Here is a 23,375-nt window from a genome sequence, read left to right on the forward strand (position 1 = left end):
GATTTCCATGTAAACATGTGGTACAACCTTTGCTTTTAAACAGTTTCAAAGTGTTTAATATATTAATCAACACACACCATTTTGTAAATCATTATTCTGTGCTCTTTGAAAGTTAAAGTAAGAATACAATCAAAGTAGTGTTGATTCAATCTAAACAAATGTGATACATGACTGTTTTGTGTTTTTGTGATAGAGTGTGTGTGTGTGTGTGTGTGTGTGTGTGTGTGTGTGTGTGTGTGTGTGTGTGTGTGTGTGTGTGTGTGTGTGTGTGTGTGTGCGTGGGCGTGGGCGTGTGCGTGGGCGTGTGTGTGTGCGTGTGTGTGTGCGTGTGTGTGTGCGTGTGTGTGTGTGTGTGTGTGTGAGAGAGAGAGACTGAGTGACATGGGAGGGTACAGTCTATATGAAGAAAGATAGCTGGGATGGTGTCATTAAGAAGACATTACTAAACCTCCAACATTGCACAAAACATCTAATTAAGCTCCATCCTGAGGGATAGGGCTCTGGTCAAAAGTTGTGTCCTATATAGGGAATAGGGTGCAATTTGGGATGCATACGTAGTGTATATTTCTAGGGGAGTTTGGCCCCCATCCATGCATTTTTGGGTGAGTAGGAGAGGCTCTATGGCTACTCCTCTGTCACCACAAATCCCTACAGTACACTACAGCCTGCTTATCGTCCTGCCATCTGACATGGACCCAGAGATGTTTGAGTATTTTGATATACACAGTAGAGTTGGACTGATTTAATATCAACACAGAGTGTTCTTCCATCCTCATGGTTACTAGTTTGGCAGATGTATGCTTAGGGTCCATTGGTAGAGGTTGTATGTGATCGTGTTTTTTTCTCACGACTGCAGGCTGATTGGACATAGTATTGACGTTGAAAACATGTGAACTCCAACAGAACAAGTATAGAAAAGAAGCTCTGCAAGTTTTCCTGTAAAAGTTGGGTTTTATTTTCAATCAGTTGCTTGAGGCGTTGCAATACTTATCTTCTCTATAAAAACCTTTTCTCAACGTTAGAATAGGAAAAGTTCATATCTCCCAGATATGCTGCACTTAACTCAACTATCAGACAGAGAGGGAGAAAAACTGGAAGACTACTAGAGAATTAAGGGAAATAAATAATTTATATTTTGCAATTCTGCAATAATCTGAAGCACTAGTTTGCCATTATTCATACAATTCACATCTAATACCAAGGTCAATAGTGATATTGTTGAAATATATAAGAATACACTTGGCATTGATTGAATAATACCAGTCTGCCTCAGCAGGTTAAAAGATCATGACCCTTTTAAATAATGAGGGCTCATCATCCAATGGCCAGCTGTGTTCTGCTGGGCAGTATGCTGTACATGTAAATCAGATGAACGGTAACCCACTGGGGACAGAAGTCAATTCAACATCTATTCCACGTTGGTTCAACTTAATTTTATTGAATTGACGTGGAAACAACGTTGATTCAACCAGTGTGTGCCCAGTGGGAAGGCTTAACTAAACCATCTGACTTCCTGCTTTCTATAACTCACTTCCTGGTTTGAAATATGACTGCTGGAGCTAGTGGACTTGTCAGCACGAAAAGCCAAGGACAGATATGCAATTTCCACACATGAAAAAATTGGATGTTGACTGGTTACGTGACTATTTATCATGTCTGATCCCAAGGTGAGCAGGAATGCTAAAATATGACACGATGAGCATGCAAAGGTGTGTATTTGTTTGTGGGGGTTTTATGGCAGCTAAGAGACGTTAAAAAAAGCTATTATGGTTTTGACTGAAGATTCAACTCACATTTGTCCAACACACTATAAATTGACAAAATCTGTTAAGCAAAATATGCAGATGGGCGGCAGGTAGCCTAGTGGTTAGAGTGTTTGCCCAGTAACCGAAAGGTTGCAGCATCGAATCCCCAAGCTGACAAGGTAAAAATCTGCCATTCTCGCCCGGAACAAGGTAGTTAACCTACTGTAGGCTGTCATTGTAAGTAAGAATTTGTTCTTAACTGACTTGCCTAGTTAAATTTAAAAATAGATGGATAATATAGCATTGTTTGAGCTTTTTTTTCCACAAAGAAAATACTAATATTCAGTTGAAGTCGGAAGTTTACATAGACTTAGGTTGGAGTCATTAAAACTCGTTTTTCAACCACTCCACAAAATTCTAGTTAACAACTATTGTTTTGGCAAGTTAGTTAGGACATCTACTTCGTGCATGACACTAGTAATTTTTCCAACAATAGTTTACAGACAGATTATTTCACTTATAATTCACTGTATCACAATTCCAGTGGGTCAGAAGTTTACATACACTAAGTTGATTGCCTTTAACAGCTTGGAAAATTCCAGAAAATGATGTCATGGCTTTAGAAGCTTCTGATAGGCTAATTGACATTATTTGAGTCAATTGGAGATGTACCTGTGGATGTATTTCAAGGCCTACCTTCAAACTCAGTGCCTCTTTGCTTGACATCATGGGAAAATCAAAAGAAATCAGCCAAGACCTCAGAATTGTAGACCTCCACAAGTCTGGTTCATCCTTGGGATCAATTTCCAAACATCTGAAGTTACCACATTCATCTGTACAAACAATAGTACGCAAGTATAAACACCATGGGGCCATGCAGCCGTCATACCGCTCAGGAAGGAGACGCATTCTGTCTCCTAGAGATGAACGTACTTTGGTGCGAAAAGTGCAAATCAATCCCAGAACAACAGCAAAGGACCTAGTGAAGATGCTGGAGGAAACGGGTACAAAAGTATCTATATCCACAGTACAACGAGTCCTATATCGACATAACCTGAAAGGCCGCTCAGCAAGGAAGAAGCCACTGCTCCAAAACCACCATAAAAAAGCCAGACAACGGTTTGCAACTGCACATGGGGACAAAGATCGTACTTTTTGGAGAAATGATGAAACTAAAATAGAACTGTTTGGGCATAATGACCATTGTTATGATTGGAGGAAAAAGGGGGAGGCTTGCAAGCCGAAGAACACCATCCCAACTGTGAAGCAAGGGGGTGGCAGCATCATGTTGTGGGGGTGCTTTGCTGCAGGAGGGACTGGTGCACTTCACAAAATAGATGACTTCATGAGGGAGGAAAATTATGTGCTTATATTGAAGCTACATCTCAAGACATCAGTCAGGAAGTTAAAGCTTGGTCGCAAATGGGTCTTCCAAATGAACAATGACCCAAAGTATACTTCCAAAGTTGTGGCAAAATGGCTTAAGGACAACAAAGTCAAGGTATTGGAGTGGCCATCACAAAGCCTTGACCTCAATCCTATAGAAAATTTGTGGGCAGAACTGAAAAAGTGTGTGCGAGCAAGGAGGCCTACAAACCTGACTCAGTTCCACCAGCTCTGTCAGGAGGAATGGGCCAAAATTCAACCAATTTATTGTGAGAATCTTGTGGAATGTATTTGGCTAAGGTGTATGTGTCACGCCCTGACCTTAGAGATCCCTATTATTCTCTATGTTTGGTTAGGTCAGGGTGTGACTCGGGTGGGAGAGTCTATGTTTTCTATTTCTTTGTTTTGGCCGAGTGTGGTTCCCAATCAGAGGCAGCTGTCTATCGTTGTCTCTGATTGGGGATCATATATAAGTACTCATTTTCCGTTTGGGTTTGGTGGGATCTTGTTTTCTGTTTAGTGTCTGTACCTGACAGAACTTTGCGCTTTCGTTTTCACTTTGGTTATTTTTGTTTGAATTTTTTTTGAAAATAAAAATCATGAACACTTTCCACTCTGCGCTTTGGTCCACTCCTTTCGACGAGAGCCGTTACAGAAGATCCCACCAAAAATGGACCAAGCAGCATGGCCACGATGAATGGACATGGGAGGAAATCCTGAATGGAGAAGGACCCTGGACACGGGTTGGAGAGTATCGCTGTTCAATGGAGCAGCAGGAGGTAGCAAGAGAGGAATGGCGACGATACGAGGAATTAGAACAACAACGGAAGCCCGAGAGACAGCTCCCCAAAATGTTTTGGGGTGGGGCACTCGGGGAGATTGGCGGAGTCAGGGTTTAGACCTGAGCCAACTCCCCGTGCTTACCGTGGGGAGCGTGTGACCGGTCAGGCACCGTGTTATGCGGTGATGCGCACTGTGTCTCCAGTGCGCATTCACAGCCCGGTGCGCTCGTTGCCGGCTCCTCGCATCTGCCGTGCTAGAGTGGGCATTCAGCCAGGACGGATTGTGCCGGCTCAGCGCTCCTGGTCTCAGGTGCGTCTCTTCGACCCAGGATATCCTGCGCCGGCTCTGCGCACTGTGTCTCCGGTACACCTTCACAGCCCAGTGCGTCCTGTGCCTGCGCACCGCATTTGCCGGACGAAAGTAAGCATCCAGCCAGGACGGGTTGTGCCAGCTCTACGCTCGAGACCTCCAGTGCGCCTCCACGGTCCAGTGTATCCGTTGCCTGCTCCACGCACCAGGCTTCCAGTGCATCTCCCCAGCCTGGTAAGCCCTGTGGCAGCTCTACGCACCAGGCTTCCAGTACGTCTCCTCAGTCCGGTGAGACCTGTTCCGGCTCCACATACGAAGCCTCCAGTGATGATCCATGGCATGAAGCCTCCAGTGGTGATCCATGGCCCGGAGCCTGTAGTGATAATCCATGGCACGAAGCCTCCAGTGATGATCCATGGGCTGGAGCCTGCAGTGAAAATCCAGGGCATGAAGCCTCCAGTGATGATCCAAGGCCCGGAGCCTGTAGTGAAGATCCACGGCACGTAGTCTGCAGCGACGGTCCCCAGTCCGGAGCCTGCAGCGACGGTCCCTAGTTTGGAGCCTCCTACGACGGTTCCTAGTCCGGAGCCTCCTACGACGGTTCCCAGTCCAGAGCCTCCAGCGAGGGTTCCCAGTCCAGAGCCTCCAGCGAGGGTTCCCAGTCCAGAGCCTCCAGCGCGGGTTCCCAGTCCAGAGCCTTCAGCGAGGGTTCCCAGTCCAGAGCCTCTGGCGACGATCTACGGTCCGGGAGTCCCGGCGACGATCCCTGCACCAGAGGTGCCACCGAAGTGGGGGGAGCCTCAAGTGGAGCGGGGTCTGCATCCCGCACCGGAGCCCCCACCGAGAGTAGATGCCCACCCGGACCCTCCCCTATAGGTTCAGGTTTGCGGCCGGAGTCCGCATCTTTGGGGGGGGGGGGTACTATCACGCCCTGACCTTAGAGATCTCTATTATTCTCTATGTTTGGTTAGGTCAGGGTGTGACTCAGGTGGGAGAGTCTATGTTTTCTATTTCTTTGTTTTGGCCGAGTGTGGTTCCCAATCAGAGGCAGCTGTCTATCGTTTTCTCTGATTGGGGATCATACATAAGTACTCATTTTCCGTTTGTGTTTTAGTGGGATCTTGTTTTCTGTTTAGTGTCTGTACCTGACAGAACTGTGCGCTTTCGTTTTCACTTCGGTTATTTTTTAAATAAGTGTGTTTTTTGAAAATAAAAATCATGAACACTTTCCACGCTGTGCTTTGGTCCACTCCTTTCGACGAGAGCCTTTACAGTATTTTTTTATCTTCCGACTTCAACTATATGTAATTGAAAACAGTTTTGAAACATGTCTTCTGTTGTTGTCAGGTATTTCACTGAAACTCAAACATCTCCATTTAGCCTTAATCGTCAGTCTGGTTTGATCATTAGGCCTACATCTGGAAGCATATTCACAAGTAAGAAATTCATCCTTTGGTTGACAAATAAGGACAAATGAACAGGATCATATGCAAATGAAAAGCTTCAAACTCAAATATAAGGACATTCGAAAAACACACATTTGGCTTTAAATTATATAAGCTGAATAATGATTTGCATATTTGAACATTATTTGCATATTTGATTGTCTCTTTGATTCATACAATCTGTCATCAGCCTAACTGATCTACCTCAGACAAGACCTTCCTTCTGCAGACAAACAGAAAGGTTATTCTTTTTTTGCTTGTGTTATATTTTATGTAAACGCAGAGAAATAATTGGCAAAGTGCAGGGAAAGGTTTACGCATAATAATTACAGTGTCTCTGCACTCACCTAAGATGATGACATTGACAGCAGAGTCATTTCCTAGCTTGACATTCAAACATGCTTAAAGGTAAGAATCATCAGTCCAGTGTGATGCAAATAAAGACATCAACTTTGCAAACTCACTCAAAGCTGATTGAAACCCGTTTTGCTCAAGGCAGATAAATGGATAATGGTAATTTGTGATTCAAATCTGACATTCGTCTTACCCCAAGGAATACTAAATCATAAGCGTTTTTATTTTAATAGCTTTCAAAATATCTCCCTTTTTTAATGAAACGCGCTGGCATGACTCGAGTTAGACGCATTATCCTCCTTTATTGAAAACCCTTTAAAATGCTTTTCCCATACCAGTCTACCCCGGACTATTTGATTGGGAATAGCCTGGCCGCCACTGGATTCACACTGATTCCTTTTTATGGCCTGGCACATGGCACCTTGCAGCATTAAGTATTTAGGGGCTAGTAAAATATGGCTCCCCCTCTCCGGACTGCCATCCCCTGGGCAGATGATCAATTTCACAGGCTGGCAAAAGTCTCTGTGGAGAAGGATGATGGATTTGTCAGATCTGATGGTTTCTTTAAAGACACAGTAAGTTATGCGTATCTGCTATTAGCTGGCCAATAGCAGAGAAGGAGACGAGCCTCACAAATCCATGTACCTGCACATAGTATCAATGAATATATTCATGATGACATATTTGGGCTGAGGAAGGATTTGAAATGCCGTTTAGGTTGCCCTGCTCTTGTTATGAAACCTGAAGAATCAGAATACTTGGGTTCAGAGAGTCAATGGTGTTTACTCGCCATCATAGATATTCCATATCTATCTCCTTGCCTTTTACTAGTCACTGCTGTGTAATGAGAGAGTATGATGATGACTATTGCATAACATTGTGGAAGGGCCAGTCAGGCAAAGATCATTGATTCAAATCAAATTCAATCTCAGTGGGGTTCTAAGGAGGGAGGAAAGAAATAAATCAAACCTGGGAAAATAACGATGCAATAAAGGTTTCTCCTCAAGGGAATCATGCGAGGGAGGAACCAAAGCTAAAGAAATCAGTGAAGTCAGACCTGCTCCGTACCATCCACGGCACGCAAAGGTCAAGTAGTATGAACTGCGTGGGTGCCACTCTACTGAGAGTCAAGGGTCAATCATGCATCTTCTCTGCAAATCGCCCTCTCATTGGCCAGCAATGTGAGGGATGAAGAGGCAGGGAAATCAGAGAGTAGCCCATTGTCAATAGAGAGATGTGTGCCAGCATTGTGACACCATTATCTTTCCATCTCACATGAGATGTACCACATTATTAATGGGAAATGAATACTGTAGGAGATGCCAACAGCTCAGGCGGTAGTGAGGTGTCTGGGTAAACGTGCTAGAACAGCGTTTGTGTAACCACTATAGTGATATTGAATAAATATTTCTTCACGACTGTTTATGAACCGACACATGCACGATACCCGTCCCTATAGAAACAATTACCATACATTCCTGTGAAGATTTGTTTGTCTGATATGTACATTAACAGCAATATCCCTTTGTAGTGGTATGGCGCTGTACATGAGACCCTATGCATGTGAAAGACAGCACTAGAAAATCTCCACAAGACTAAAATGAAATTAGCCACAATTCATTGACACCTGAATTGATACACTGTGAACGCATAGTAGTTCAGCAGAAACAGTGGCCAACAGCTGCTTAGCTGTCCTCTAGCAGGATGCTTGATTTTGATAAACACAGATGACAAATTCACTCCCTCAGTAGCCAATATTCACAGCTCATAATAACACTGGAACCCACTAGAATAGATGAGAGGCTGCCATTCGTGCTGTGTAGCTGGAAGAGGGAGCTGTGGTATGGCTGGAGAGAGGAACTAGGGCCTGATGGATGAGTGCCGCAGGGCTGGGAGGGGCTCCCCATCCCCACCACCACCAACAGCACCGCTAAGAGTAGCAGCCAGGATAGGCCATTCAATGCCCAGAGCCCACCCTCCACGGGGGTCCCTAATGGGGCCTCTATTGACCGAGGGCCCAGTGCTCTCCCCATGGGTCTAATGGGAAATACTGTGCTGAACCAGAGGAAAATAAAGACACATGGTTCTGTTTTGGTCCTTGGAAAGGGTACAAAGTACTATTTACTGTGCCCCTGACACATTGTATTTCCCCTCTCACAGATCGATTCTCAGTTGATAAATCAACAGTTCAAAGAGTATTTAAAATGGCACCTTGCAAGATAACTCTTGTCGGACTTGTATCAATAATTTATGTTGAATGAACTTATGATGCATGAAAAAATTGCTACAGTTACATACCACAATATTATTTTTGGATGATGTTATATCGATATTTGATTCCATGTATTGATTAATAAAAATACTAAAATACTAATTAAAAACCCTTGCTTCTTATCGCTAGTCAGCTGTTTCTGGACCAAAACTCTGGTATTTTTCATCCTATAGCTTGTTCTTCATCTTCTTCTTAAATAGTGAGCCAACATGTTTTCAGTGCTTTTATTTCCATGACTGAAAAACAAACTTCCTCATGCTCTGTCTTGTCTTTCTGTCGCAAACATATAGCCTAGTGAGCAATATGGTTGGAACATCGAATCGCAATGCATACACTATAGAATCGTGAAAATCACAATACATATCATATCGGCACCTAAGTATCGTGATAATATCATATCGTGAGATCCCTGGTAATTCCCAGCCCTAATGGAGTACAGTAAGCTGCCCTCTATGGTGTACTGCCTTTGTTTGAATATCTGCTTAAACTCCAGCCTCTGATGTATGGAGTACATATCCCCTAATAACCTTGTTGTGGTGTTCTTCAATGTAAACTAGGTTAGATACCAGACACATTTTCCAATGAAGTATGGTGTGTGGTGCAAAGGGTCATGGGAAATTGTAAGCCCAGACCAACATTCATCATGCCCTGATTCCAGCTTGATCAGCCCTCCAGGGTTAAGGGGAGAGATGTGGGGAGCCATTGATAATTCTAATATGACTTAGATGAGGGTAAATGGTACTTCAGTACAGTCTCAGCTAGGGAACTGTCTGGAAAAGAAACTAAATCAACTAATGGCAATTCACCCTGACCTATATGGAGAATTTCTACAGGAAGTTAATTACTCCATAGCACTGGGAATGTTTCCTTATAGATGTTTTATTTTGGTTATTTTGGTATCTGCTCAAAGGTTCTATAATCTGAGATGACAGTTGTGGAGGCATGTTTCTTGTCCACTTCCTCGCCTTCCTCAACCAGCTTGTAGGGGTTTCATTTCTATATGAATAACCATCTTGGGAATCACATCCTATGTCTTACTTTTCGGGGGAATGCCTCTAGTTTACATAATTCATTACTTATCCCGTTTATGCAGATTCAATGATTACTAGATGAACCTCCTGGTCTCCATTCAACAGTAATTGTTAACAAGAAATTGAGCTTTCATTTACAATTGTTTATTCTATTTCTGTGACTAACGCAGCTGTCAGCTGCAGCACACATCTGCAGAGGGAGATTTGGGTATATGGATGAAGAGCACAGCTAAACTAAGCCAGAACAGAGATGCTATTGAATACAATTAAATGCATCCATTTCCCCCAATATAGAGCTGGATGGTGGTGTGGGGATTCTGATAAGGATGGGTAAAACTCACAAATGAATCACTAATTTGTATAACAAGACAAACAACAGATTCCCCTTGAGTGCTAAAACAATTATCTCTATAGATAACAGAATAATTTGGGGTTGGAGTTCAGTGGCTGAAGTGGAATGGTAGTTTTGACATGTACAAGGGCATCATTAGTGTTGTTGTTACACATGCACGAACCCATATTTCACTTGTCTGACATTGGATATACATGGGGAGCAATTATAGGGTATGAAATGAGAGGATTAGTGGATTCTTTCCAGCATGGTTCAATTAGATCCAGTTTGACAGTCATAAAACCACTAGTCCTGTTCTTTAGACGTCTTTCAGAAGACAGACGGCACAAATACACCCTTGTAGAATGTGATTTTTTTCAGAAATATATTCTTTGGAAAAGGATTTGGAACCAGTGAGAAACTATAAATCCGATTGCCTGGTTTTGAGAAAGTCAAAATGAAGTGTGTCTTAAATGTATAACGAAAAGGTTCAGGTGAGGATTTTCAGATTTGTTATTTTTATGATTTATATAGATAAAGATATTGTTATTGTGATGTAGTAAACTATGTATTTTTCAAAAAGACCAATCAGTGAATTCCATAACTTCCCAAACAAAGGTCCTGACTGAATATATTTTTGTAGTGAATACCAATGCAGTGGTGGAAGGCGTACTCAATTGTCATACTTGATTAAAGTAAAGATAGCTTAATAGAAAAGGACTCATGTAAATGTCACCCAGTAAAATAATACTTGAGTGAAAGTCTAAACGTATTTGGCTTTAAATAAACTTAAGTCGCAAAAGTACATGTAATTGCTAAAATGTACTTAAGTATCAATAGTAAAAGTGTAAATAATTTCAAATTCCTTATATTAAGCAAACCGGATGGCAAACAAATTTATATATATTTTTTTACAGATTGCTAGGGGCACACTCCAACACTCAGACATAATTTACAAATGAAACATTTGTGTTTAGTAAGTCCGCCAGATCAGAGACAGTAGGAATGACCAGGGATGTTATCTTGATAAGTGCGTGAATTGGACCAGTACTTTTGGGTGCGAGGGAAAATGTCTGGAGTATGGAGTAAATCATTTTCTTTAAAAATGTAGTGAAGTAAAAGTAAAATTTGTCAAAAATATAAATAGTAAAGTAAAGATACCCCAAAAAATGACTTAAGTAGAATTTTTCCCGAACTACTTTACACCATTACACAAATGTAGGACTCATAAATGTCTCAGGATTTTGTCAGTTTGGATTTTGAGACCCTGCCTGACATTCATTATAACATAAAAAAAAGGAAAGTAATTTTTTACTGGCTTTAATTTCATTGCATTTTCAACAGAAAAAAAAACGATGCACTACATACCATTAAACACAAGAGAATGGGTCTCGAAAATCTCAACTTTGTCAATGAGTAATCAAATTCCACATTTGACAACTGAATGGAAATGCAAGTGGGGAAGACAACGCATTCAATTCACAAATATTGGTTCCATCACCATGTAATATAACCCTCAAAGGGAGGGACATGATTGATGTAGTCCAAGCAGAAGGGGGGGGTGATAGGATCTTATCTGATATATGTGTCACACCCTCAGAACAGGTGAGAAATGGCTGCAATTAACACAATGTCATTGGTAGCATTATCATAAATATTACAAGGTGAGAGGGATTTGCATGATTGATAGGAGTAGTCGTTGACAAAAGGATCCTCCAAATAGTATTCTCCCATAAGGCTTTGCAGTACAAGGCTTTGCAGTTGATGTTCGGTGAGTGAGTACTATTGTGTCTCATATAATAGCTATCAGTATGTATTCAGTTGATAAATCTTAGTTTGACCCTCTCCAGGCCAGTGTATTCCTATATTCCATACACAAATGGCATTGTGCTAATGTTCTGTGTATGGTCACATGAAGGATGGAAGAGTAATACAGGAGGAGCAAGACAAATATCTCAGAAACATCATCTTCCCCAGTACATTACAACACTTAGACAGCTTTCCATGACGTGTTCCTCCCAAAATGTATTTACATTTTTTTCATAAAGATTACTTTACTACCTACCACCGATATGTTCCACCTGTGTTAATTGGTTCATGGTGCGGTGAGGGAGTGGTGCAGTGTGGATTGTGCTAAGGCAAGCAGCTTGTTTTTAAGTGAATTTCATTGAGCGATAGATAGAAGGGTTGGCTCCGATTTAAAGTGATGTTTCCTTTTTGGCTCCCGAGTGGTGCAGCAGTCTAAGGCACTGCATCTCAGTGCTAGAGGTGTCACTCCAGACACCCTGGTTTGAATTCAGGCTGTATCACAGCGGTCTAAGGCACTGCATCTCAGTGCTAGAGGTGTCACTCCAGACACCCTGGTTTGAATTCAGGCTGTATCACAGCGGTCTAAGGCACTGCATCTCAGTGCTAGAGGTGTCACTCCAGACACCCTGGTTTGAATTCAGGCTGTATCACAACTGGCTGTGATTGGGAGTCCCATAGGGCAGTGCACAATTGACCCAGCATCGTCCGGGTTTGGCTGGTGTAGGCCGTCATTGTAAATAAGTATTTGTTCTTAACTGACTTGCCTAGTTAAATAAAATAAAAATACAATTCCTTATTTTACTTGAGGTGCTGGGAAGGGAAGACTGCAGTGACTCTCAATGGAAAGATGCTATTGACTCTTGTCAGTCAGACTCTACGTATGAGGTCGCGCCAACGATAGATGCAAGATCAATTGTATTCATGTAAATAATGCTGTAGTGGGTCACTCCAGTTGTCACCATACACTAACTCAGCCATGTGACTGCTCCTCTGATCTCATACCCATCCACACATTCAAGTCACATCCTGTTGCTTCTGATATGTCTGCATAATACTTGTGCCCTAAGACCAGACCATGCCAAAGATAAAAATGATTTTTTTTAAAGAATCAGGTTCAATTTAAGACATTCTTTCAATTACCTTTTAGTGCTTCAGTAAGAGGATCCTTGCTGAGTAGTTTGGCTTTAACCTTTTACTGCAGTGGACTAAAGCAGGGTCACACAGAGTGTTTCTTGGAAGTCTTAACCAAACATAATTTGAAACAAAAGTATCCACCTCACACACATGGTTATGGGCTTAGAAAAAGAAGACACCTGTACCATGTCAGATATCGAGTTGAAATGTATTACATTTTGAGTTTGCACCTCAATATTACACTTTATATACAGTACATCACAGAAGACTGAAATATAACAAAACCGTTTGACATAGAAACACCGGGTTCTCTGCAGGTTTTTGGAAATGATGCTTATTAATTATGGAATGTTTTAATAATATTCCACCCATGAGGCCACTAGAGGGTGATTTGGACATTTGACTGTAGAAAAGGGCTACAGCATAGTGGAATTTAATTAATTTAATCTGCACTTTTTATGTCACTTAAGGGGGTCACTGGTATAGTATTTGATGCATTTATGATGATTCTATATGAAATTGTACGTCCCCAGCAAACAGGGGACGTCATAAAGACATCCAGTGGATCATGATACAACCTGACATTCCAGGTACATCCTAACGACTCATTTTTTTTTGCAGGGGTATGACCATACGGGCTATCCATGTCCCCTGATTGCATAAGTATGCAGGGAGCATAACAAATCAATGGAGACATTTGGCGTGTTTGTTCTCAATGGAGAGCTGCTCACTGATGTGTGAACTGAGGTTGCAGGCAGATTGGGATATTGGAACAGATGAGCGCCCCCTGCTTTGGTCTAGTCCCTTGTCAATACATCTCTTCTGATGAGGAAAAGCGACCAGCTATATAAAATATGCAGAGGACCTAGCTAAGAGATGAAGAGAGTGAAGGCCTTAGCATTAGGTTCAAAGTGCAATATGCAAGCCCTGGTAAATGCTGCAGAATAATAACATATCTGGGCTTGCATTGCATGTCTTCTGGCCTGTCTAAAGCAAATTCAATTTTTCTGAGAATACAATACGAGCAGTTCGATCAGTATGCACCGCGGCATCCCAGAACGCAATCTGCTGATCTCTGTGCCATTTCTGTATTTCACCATGTGTAAAGTTGACTATCTTTCTGAAGGGACATAATCTTTTGTTTGCTGACTGCAGGTCAGTGGCAGTATTGAGTGGGAAATGTTTGCACGTACAGTAAATCTAGTGGTAATTCTTGAGGTCATTGCTTGGAGATGTTCTTGCTTCCATGTCAGAGCGAATTTTAATACATTTTGTGAAAAATCAATGCATTTTCATTTGCTAACAGGATTTCATAACTGCAAATCACTGTAACTGAGAGAGAGAGAGAGAGAGAGAGAGAGAGAGAGAGAGAGAGAGAGAGAGAGAGAGAGAGAGAGAGAGAGAGAGAGAGAGAGAGAGAGAGAGAGAGAGAGAGAGAGAGAGAGAGAGAGAGAGAGAGAGAGAGAGAGAGAGAGAGAGAGAGAGAGAGAGAGAGAGAGAGAGAGAGAGAGAGAGAGAGAGAGAGAGAGAGAGAGAGAGAGAGAGAGAGAGAGAGAGAGAATATAGCCACTTTTTGTAATTAAGACGATAGAATCCAGATCAAGTTCAGAATATGTCATTTATTCATTTTCTCCCTTTCCCTTACTTTATTTTCCTCTTACTGAAGTTAATGCATGTGGATTTAATGGACTCCCATTAAATGCATTTCTGTTCAATCTAAAGCAAACGGGTAAAATACAGCAAGGCAATATACGGTCTTGCCAAACAGCCAATCGGTGATGTAGTGAAGGGGAATCCATGTCATTTATACTGAAAGACCTTCATTGGATACACACAGTTTATTCTGGATACAGATGCTAATTGCATTTTAATGTGTCATTAAAAATAAACCCATAAATCAACTGGTAGCAGTGTAATTGGGGTTTAGAGATTTAATGGCCCCTTTGGAGACATAATCCCACTTCCAGAGGAGTGGTGAGCACAGTGCAGTGCGGGATTTCAGAGCAAACAGATAAATGGCCAGCTTTTCAGTGTGACCACAAATATGTCCAACGGTGCTATTCAGCTCTGAGGCCCTGCTTTGAGCAGCCAGCACATGACTGAAACACAGTGGAGGGGATCCAGAATACAGGTTTGATTCTTAGGTTCAAAATTAACTTAAGCACAACCATTGACTTGTGATTGTACTGACAATTCTCAGGATGTTACATCATTGCTTTCAAGCAGAGGTTACTCTGTACAATGGAGGTGCTTTTTCATAACAAATACTTTTAGTTAAAGCCCAAATGCAGTCTTTTAAATGTAACTGTATGTCTATTAAATCACTGTGTGTGTTCACTTCATGAAAATATCTCCAAATAAATGTATATGAATTTATTTCCTTCAGCCTCCTTTTACCATTGGCCTGTTCTCTGGCAAATGCCAAACGTCCTGCACGGTGTTGGGCTGTAAGCTCAACCCCCAACTGTGGACGTCAGGCCCTCATACCACCCTCATGGAGTCTGTTTCTGACCGTTTGAGCAGACACATGCACATTTGTGGCCTGCTGGAGGTCATTTTGCAGGGCTCTGGCAGTGCACCTCCTTGCACTAAGGCGGAGGTAACGGTCCTGCTGCTGGGTTGTTGCCCTCCTACGGCCTCCTCCACGTCTCCTGATGTACTGGCCTGTCTCCTGGTAGGGCTTCCATGCTCTGGACACTACGCTGACAGACACAGCTTCCTAAGTGGACAGTTTGATTTCACAGAAGTGTGATTGACTTGGAGTTACATTGTGGTGTTTAAGTGTTCCCTTTATTTTTTTGAGCAGTGTATTTACATACACAGCCCTGATTGGCAGATAGGACCCTATAGACTATTGAGCCTACCTGCTTACCAATTAAAAGTAGGAGGATACATATACAAATAAAAGATGACTAGTCATTGGTCAAAATAATCAGATCAGATTGTGATGTCTTTATCTGGGCCAAAAACTCCATCCCACCGGAACAAGCTGAAATTCCAGGAATTTCATCTCTAACACAAAAACGACATTATCATCATTTTTACAATTTCAAAGTGTTATTCGACCTCAAAATTAAACATGAAAATCATGGTCTTGACTGCACTGCCCCTTTTAACCATAGAAGAAAAAAAACAAGTAATCATGTGAGATGTCTGTGAACAAAACACTTGTCCATTACATCAGCAAACCCTCCAATAATCAATAAAGAATAGGATTTCTAGAGGTTGGGAGAATAGGACAGAAAGTAAGTCCAGGAAAGGCAGTCAAGCTTCTATTGTTGGTGGATGAGTGTGGGTTGAATTGGCGGTAGAAAGAGAATTGTTCGAATCTAATTTTCTCTTTTACCCTCTCTCTGTTATGTAAAATCCAAGAGCAAGCTGAAACAAGAGGGAAAAACAATGAGGGAGAGATAGAGAAACATTTGAGTCATTTTTAATTGTTGTCCCACAGCGATATCTAATTGTCAGATGCTTTATCTGTCAGCTGCACTCCTGCCAATATACAGTAGACAGCTCTAGGCCCTCTGGGAGGTTTCACGGTGGCTTTTTTCTCACCCCTCTCCGTCTGGCTGTAGCAGGTGTAGAGTCATCACAACTCTGTTATCTCCACCATGGCAATAAAAGCACATTAACCTGCTAGCCGGAGATCCCTGCTCATTACCCTAGTGAGGCCCAGTAAGGCTCAGTGGACCATGGAACCAGGGGAGAGGGGCTGGGGCTCTGTCCAGAGGGGCCCGGCCCAAACCTGCTGCTTTCGTCTTTCCACTGGCTCAGAGACATGGAGCATGGTGAGGCAGGGAGACAAGAGGTCACACGAATGAAAGCATTAAACACTGCTGGATTCTGATCACATTCCACTCTAGCCTTCACAGGTCCTGGCACTGTCTCAGAATGCTTAAAATCCCCCACACGCTCCCCAATAGTAACCATCTCTCAACAAAAGACAGGGATAATAGGTGACCACTGACAACACACTCCACACGGCCCTGGCCCTTCTGCGGTCAGCCATCGTGGCAGGCAATCTCCATTCACACCCGGATAAAGGCCTGCTGGTCGGGCTCGCCTGGTTGGGGCTACCTCGCCACAGGGGCATGTCCGCCTCCCTCTTTCCACCTCACTAATCCCAGGCTAGCCTACCAGAGACCATTGAGAGCATACCTGGCAGGCCCCTCCATATCCACCTAGCTGGGTCTGAGATAATTAGCCTCTAGATTTCTCTTATCCCCACTGCCTGTGCGTCCCTGAGAACAAGCCCTTTGTGCAGGAGACATGTACTAGGGCCTCAATGGGCTCCTGGAGGTGTAGGGTGGTGGGGGCCAGTGTCCCAGCCCCTCAAGGAGATGGAGAAACGTTGACCCTTTGTTTCCCCTGTGGACCTTTTCTCTCAACCTGGAGGTTTGGAGATGATTAAAAACTCTGTAACATTGTTAAAGGAAACCAGATTCATTCAAATGTTTGTTTTGTCTCTATCTGTGTACAATAATGTTTGGTTCCGTTCTTTCCTTCCCTCTCTCTCCAACCTAGTCTCAGAGTATTTCGTATTATTCTTAACCGTACACTCCATTCAGTGTGATATGTTATGTTTCGTATGGAATGTATTAATTTCTGGATGTCCATCATCCATTTCATATGATATGTTACGAATTACAATTTATATGATATGTTATGAATTTCCAAAACATACTATATTTTACAAATTTGCAAAAAGTATGATATGTTACGATTTCCAATTTGTTGTGGCTAATGTTAGCTAGGTGGCTAACACTATTGTTAGCTAGCTGGCTAACGTTGGCTAGGCTAGGGGTTAGGTTTAGCGGTTGGGGTTAAGGTTAGGATTAGGGGAAGGATTAACTAAATGGTTAAGGTTAGGATTAGGGTTAGGGGAAGGGTTCGCTAACATGCTAAGTATTTGCGAAGTAGCTAAAATGTAGTAAGTATTTGAAAAGTTGCTAATTCGCTGAAATGCTAAAGTTGTCTGTGATGAGAATCAAAGGCGGAACCTTTGGGTTGCGCGACGTTTGCGTTATACGCCCACACATCCACCACCGACCAACCACTCCCTTTTTATTTCTGCCTTAAGTAACATTCTGTTTTATGTAACCATACCAAACGTAACATATTATACTCATTTGAGTTTCCCGGATTTGCTTTTACTATGTTACTTCTAGTCTATGAGACCAGGCTGCTCTCTCCTGTCACATTAATTGCCTCAGTCAGAGAAGCTGAGTTCAAAACTGTTTTCTCTGGTAGGAGACCAAGATATACAGCTTTCTGTTTTTTGGACATTATCACATTTTTACTTGGTAAACGTAGAAGTTCCAAAATAAAAAAAAGTCCTCGCTAACAACTTTATCGTCTCATCTCCCAGCCTTAGGAACCAGGGAACTGTACACACAGATGGAGGTAATATGTCTCGCTCCCCCCAAAAAATACAAAAAATAAAGCTTTTCATAGGCTTCACTGTTATGCAACAAAAAGAAGCAAGGATTAGGCCTAGATATGAATTAGTACACGCACATACTTTTATGCAATGTAACAACACAGATTGAAGCAGAATGTATGCTGATGTGTAGATTGTGGCCATCAAGATCTAAATAGAAGGGGGAACATAACAGACCCTTCACTTCATTCTGCACCTATTCCAGAATCACATTAGGGTTGTAAAGTGCTGCTTTATTGCTTTTAGCTTTTCAATTAGGCCAAATAATTTGTGTCCACCTCTTTGAGATTAGATTTTAAATTAGAAACATGTTGTGTAATTAATTATCGGAACTCTTATTTTGTGGACAAAGCTCTTTAACTCCAAACAACTTTTTTTTTTAAATAGTCAAAGAAGTATGTAAATGCAATGGCGTCCCTGTCCCCTGCATGACTAATGTGATGAGCAGAGTGGAGTGGAGCTAGCTCGGGGCTGGGGTGTAGTGGACAGACAGACAGGCTGAGTGATTAGCTCAGTGACGATGAGAAGGGGCTGTCACAGCAGTAGCACTGAAGGCCCATCAGGCGCCTGCATAACCATGCTGTCGGGCTGGCGCTGCGTCTGTCATCTGCCTGACACCTTCACACAGGGTGGTGTGTGTGTGTGTGTGTGAGATGCTCATTCCTCAGCACACTGCTAACTCTTCTTCTGCTGCGGCTCAGCTTAGCAAAGTGGGTCAGGCCTCTGCTGCTACTGCTGCTGCTGCTTGCCTCCGTCGCCCCTGGATCCACACATACTGAGAGAGACAAAAGTGCTGCTACAGCGTGACTGTTTACACTGCAGGCCCTGTGTATATATACCATACATGTACTTTGCATCATATGTCTATTTGAGGTCTATATTGAATTCCTGTGGAGTCCTCCTCGGGTGTTTAGCCTGTGATAATGACCCCTATCACACAAAAATGTCCATTAATTTTAAACCGCATAATAATACACATTTCCTGTTGCTGCAGGATTGTTTTCCTGATGTAGCAAACTGGCTCAAATTAAGATCCTAGATCTGTAGAAGTGGCTGACTAGAGTGACGGATGTGTTTAGCTAAAACAGACATCAACATGGCTGGTGGTTTTAGAGTATGGGTAATGCTCTGGTAGGTCATGTATTTATTTTTTTACCATATGCCTGCTGTTCATTAGAGCTGTTTACAACTCTGATCACAAACTAGGTACACAGTACTCCAATTCAACCATAATGTGATATTTCAGTAAACCTATCAGGCCACTCTGAACTTCATGTGAACTTAATGTTAGTACACGGATCAATAGTGTTCTAGAGTAGAGCTGTGTTCTCTGTGACACATGCTCTGCATTTTCTAATCTACATTTACAGGTGATGTCATGTATTTATAAAATGGAAACAAAGCAGTCATTGATTTGCATTATGCATGCTCAGGCAAAGTCCTCTGAAACAAGTAGAGACTTCAAACATGACAAAGTGATTGAAACATTATGCCTACAACTGGGTTTAGGGAAAACAAATTACAACGCAGCAGCCCTACGGCTATGGCTCTTATCTTTGAGTAACTCCTTGAACCTTAGATTTTGTCATTTGAACCTTGACCTCTGCACCGCTGCAGCATAGCCATTCAGAAAGGCAGTGGAGAGCTCTATGACCACCCACCCAACAGTCCTTATAGTTAGCATAGATTATAAACCTCACAATCAGACCTGTAAGGGACGGCGAGCAGTTTTTTTGTAAGGTATCCTTCATCTGAGCACAAAAAGTATAGTTCTTTACTTAAATGCTCCTATAGCATCTTTAAAATGATGCAAGTGCACTTGAGTTGCTTCTTAGAGGGCTTTCCTCAGAACGGGAGCCATTACTGTATGTATGTAGCTATACCAATTCCTGTTTGATAACAGTTGAGGATCTATTTTAGAATTGGTGCAGAAATCCCAACAGAAAACAGCCCCTCTAGGGGGTTTGGGCTTTTTGTTTCATATTCATGCAATGAAAGCATACTCTCCTAATTATCAGTCTATTCCACTCCAATCCTTTTGAAGAGAGACTTTTTTTCTCTTCTCTTGAAGCTGTATCAATAAAAAAAAAAAAAGGGGACTAGTTTGGGAAAGGCAAAACATTTCTGTTGATACAATTCTACTTTGCACATTTCTTGAGACCAAATCACTATTTTAAGTGTTTATGTAGACACTATTATCCTTAATTAGAGGTACAGTGCATTGCAAAAGTATTCAGACATATTGGATTTCTTCACATATTGTTGTGTTACAAAGCGGGATTAAAATTGATTTAATTGTCTTTTTTTTATCTACACAAAATACTCTGTAATGTCAAAGTGGAATAACAATTATATGTTTATTTAGATAAATAAGCAATTCCTAACAAATATAGTTGATTCAAAAGTATTCATCCCCTTTGTTTAGGCAAGCCTACATTAGTTCAGGAGTGAAATGTGGCTTAACAAATCACATAATAATTTAAACTCTGTTTGAAATAATAGTGGTTGACATGATTTTTGAATCACTAACTCTTCCTCTGTCCTCCATACATATTAAGTGCCCTCAGTCAAGTATTGGATGTCAAGCACAGATTCAACTACAAAGACCAGGGATTTTTTTGAAAGCCTCAGAAAGAAGGCCAGTGATTGGTAGATGACAATAATAAATCAGACATCATATCTCCTTTAAGCATGGTCAAGATAATAATTAGGCTGTGAATTATACAGTATATTAAATCACCCAGACACATCAACTGCTCAGGGATGTTACCATGAGGCCATTGGTGATTTTAAAACAGCTACAGTGTTCAATGTCTGTGATAGGAGAAAACTGAGAATGGATCAACAACATTGTAGTGACTCCACATGTCACGATCGTGTGGAGGATTGATGGACCAAAACGCAGCTTTAGGAAAATAAGCCATCTTCTTTTATTTTAAAAGATGACGAAAAATAAACACTTAATACAAACTAACAAAACAACAAACGATCGTGAAGCTAATAAACGTCGTGCACATACAACAGGCTACAAACGTTCTACATAGACAATTACTCACAACCAATGAGAGCCTATGGCTACCCTAAATAAGGCTCCCAATCAGAGACAACCGAAATCAGCTGTCTCTAATTGGGAACTCATTCAGGTAACCATAGACTCTCCTAGACAACTAAACATACATAGACAACACTAGACACATGTACTCCACACAAACCCATATACTATACCCAACAACCCCTTTACCATAAAAACACCCAAAACCAACAAAACACAAACATTCCCCATGTCACACCCTGACCTAACTAAAATAAAGAAAACAAAGAATACTAAGGCCAGGGCGTGACATAACCCCCCCCTTAAGGTGCGAACTCCGGGCGCACCATTACACAGTCTAGGGGAGGGTCTGGGTGGGCTTCCATCCACGGTGGCGGCTCCGGCTCTGGTTGTGGTCCCCACGTCACCACAGTCCCTAACCACCTCCTAGGCTTCCTCCAAATGACCCCCCTCCACATTAACCCCATTGCATTAAGGGGCAGTTCCGGACTAAGGGGCAGTTCCGGACTAAGGGGCAGTTCCGGACTAAGGGGCAGTTCCGGACTAAGGGGCAGTTCCGGACTAAGGGGCAGTTCCGGACTAAGGGGCAGCTCCGGACTAAGGGCCAGTACCAGGGTCAGGGGCAGCTCCGGACTGAGGAATGGCAGCTCCGGACTGAGGAATGGCAGCTCCGGACTGAGGAATGGCAGCTCCGGACTGAGGAATGGCAGCTCCGGACTGAGGAATGGCAGCTCCGGACTGAGGAATGGCAGCTCCGGACTGAGGAATGGCAGCTCCGGACTGAGGAATGGCAGCTCCGGACTGAGGAATGGCAGCTCCGGACTGAGGGACTGCAGCTCCGGACTGAGGGACGGCCCATGGCTGGCTGACAGATCTGGCTGCTCATGGCTGGCTGACGGATCTGGCTGCTCATGGCTGGCTGACGGATCTGGCTGCTCATGGCTGGCTGACGGATCTGGCTGCTCATGGCTGGCTGACGGATCTGGCTGCTCATGGCTGGCTGACGGATCTGGCTGCTCATGGCTGGCTGACGGATCTGGCTGCTCATGGCTGGCTGACGGATCTGGCTGCTCATGGCTGGCTGACGGATCTGGCTGCTCATGGCTGGCTGACGGATCTGGCTGCTCATGGCTGGCTGACGGATCTGGCTGCTCATGGCTGGCTGACGGATCTGGCTGCTCATGGCTGGCTGACGGATCTGGCTGCTCATGGCTGGCTGACGGATCTGGCTGCTCATGGCTGGCTGGCGGATCTGGCTGCTCATGGCTGGCTGGCGGATCTGGCTGCTCATGGCTGGCTGGCGGCTCTGGCAGATCCTGTCCGGTTGGCGGCTCTGGCAGATCCTGTCTGACGGACGGCTCTAGCGGCTCCTGTCTGACGGACGGCTCTAGCGGCTCCTGTCTGGCTGGCGGCTTTGCAGGCTCATGGCAGACGGGCGGCTTTGCAGGCTCATGGCAGACGGGCGGCTTTGCAGGCTCATGGCAGACGGGCGGCTTTGCAGGCTCATGGCAGACGGGCGGCTTTGCAGGCTCATGGCAGACGGATGGCTCAGATGGCGCTGGGGAGACGGATGGCTCAGATGGCGCTGGGGAGACGGATGGCTCAGATGGCGCTTGGCAGACTCCTGCCGGCTGAGGCGCACTGTAGGCCTGGTGCCGGGACTGGTGGCACCGGGCTGGGGACACGCATCTCAGGGCTAGTGCGGGGAGCAGCAACAGGACGCACAGGACTCTGGGGACACACAGGAGGCTTGGTGCGTGGTTTAGACACTGGTGGTAAAGGGCTGGAGACACGCACCATATAGCTAGTGCGTGGAGGAGGCACTGGTGGTACTGGGTTGGGGCGGGGAGGTGGCGCCGGAAATACCGGACCGTGCAGGCGTACTGGCTCCCTTGAACGCCGATTCTGCCCAACCTTACCTGGTTGTATGCTCCCCGTCGCCTGACCAGTGCGGGGAGGTGGAATAACCCGCACCGGCCTATGTAGGCGAACCGGGGACACCATGCGTAAGGCTGGTGCCATGTACGCCGGCCCGAGGAGACGCACTGGTGACCAGATGCGTTGGGCCGGCTTCATGACATACGGCTCAACGCTCAGTCTAGCCCGGCCGATACGTGGAGCTGAAATGTACCGAACCGGGCTATGCACGCGTACAGGAGACACCGTGCGCTCTACTGCGTAACACGGTGTCTGCCCGTACTCTCGCTCTCCACGGTAAGTACAGGGAGTAGGCGCAGGTTTCCTACCTGACTTCGCCACACTCCCTTTAAGGCCCCCCCCCAAG

This window comes from Salvelinus fontinalis, chromosome 20 (assembly GCF_029448725.1).
Source record: "Salvelinus fontinalis isolate EN_2023a chromosome 20, ASM2944872v1, whole genome shotgun sequence".
Lineage (NCBI taxonomy): Eukaryota > Metazoa > Chordata > Actinopteri > Salmoniformes > Salmonidae > Salvelinus > Salvelinus fontinalis.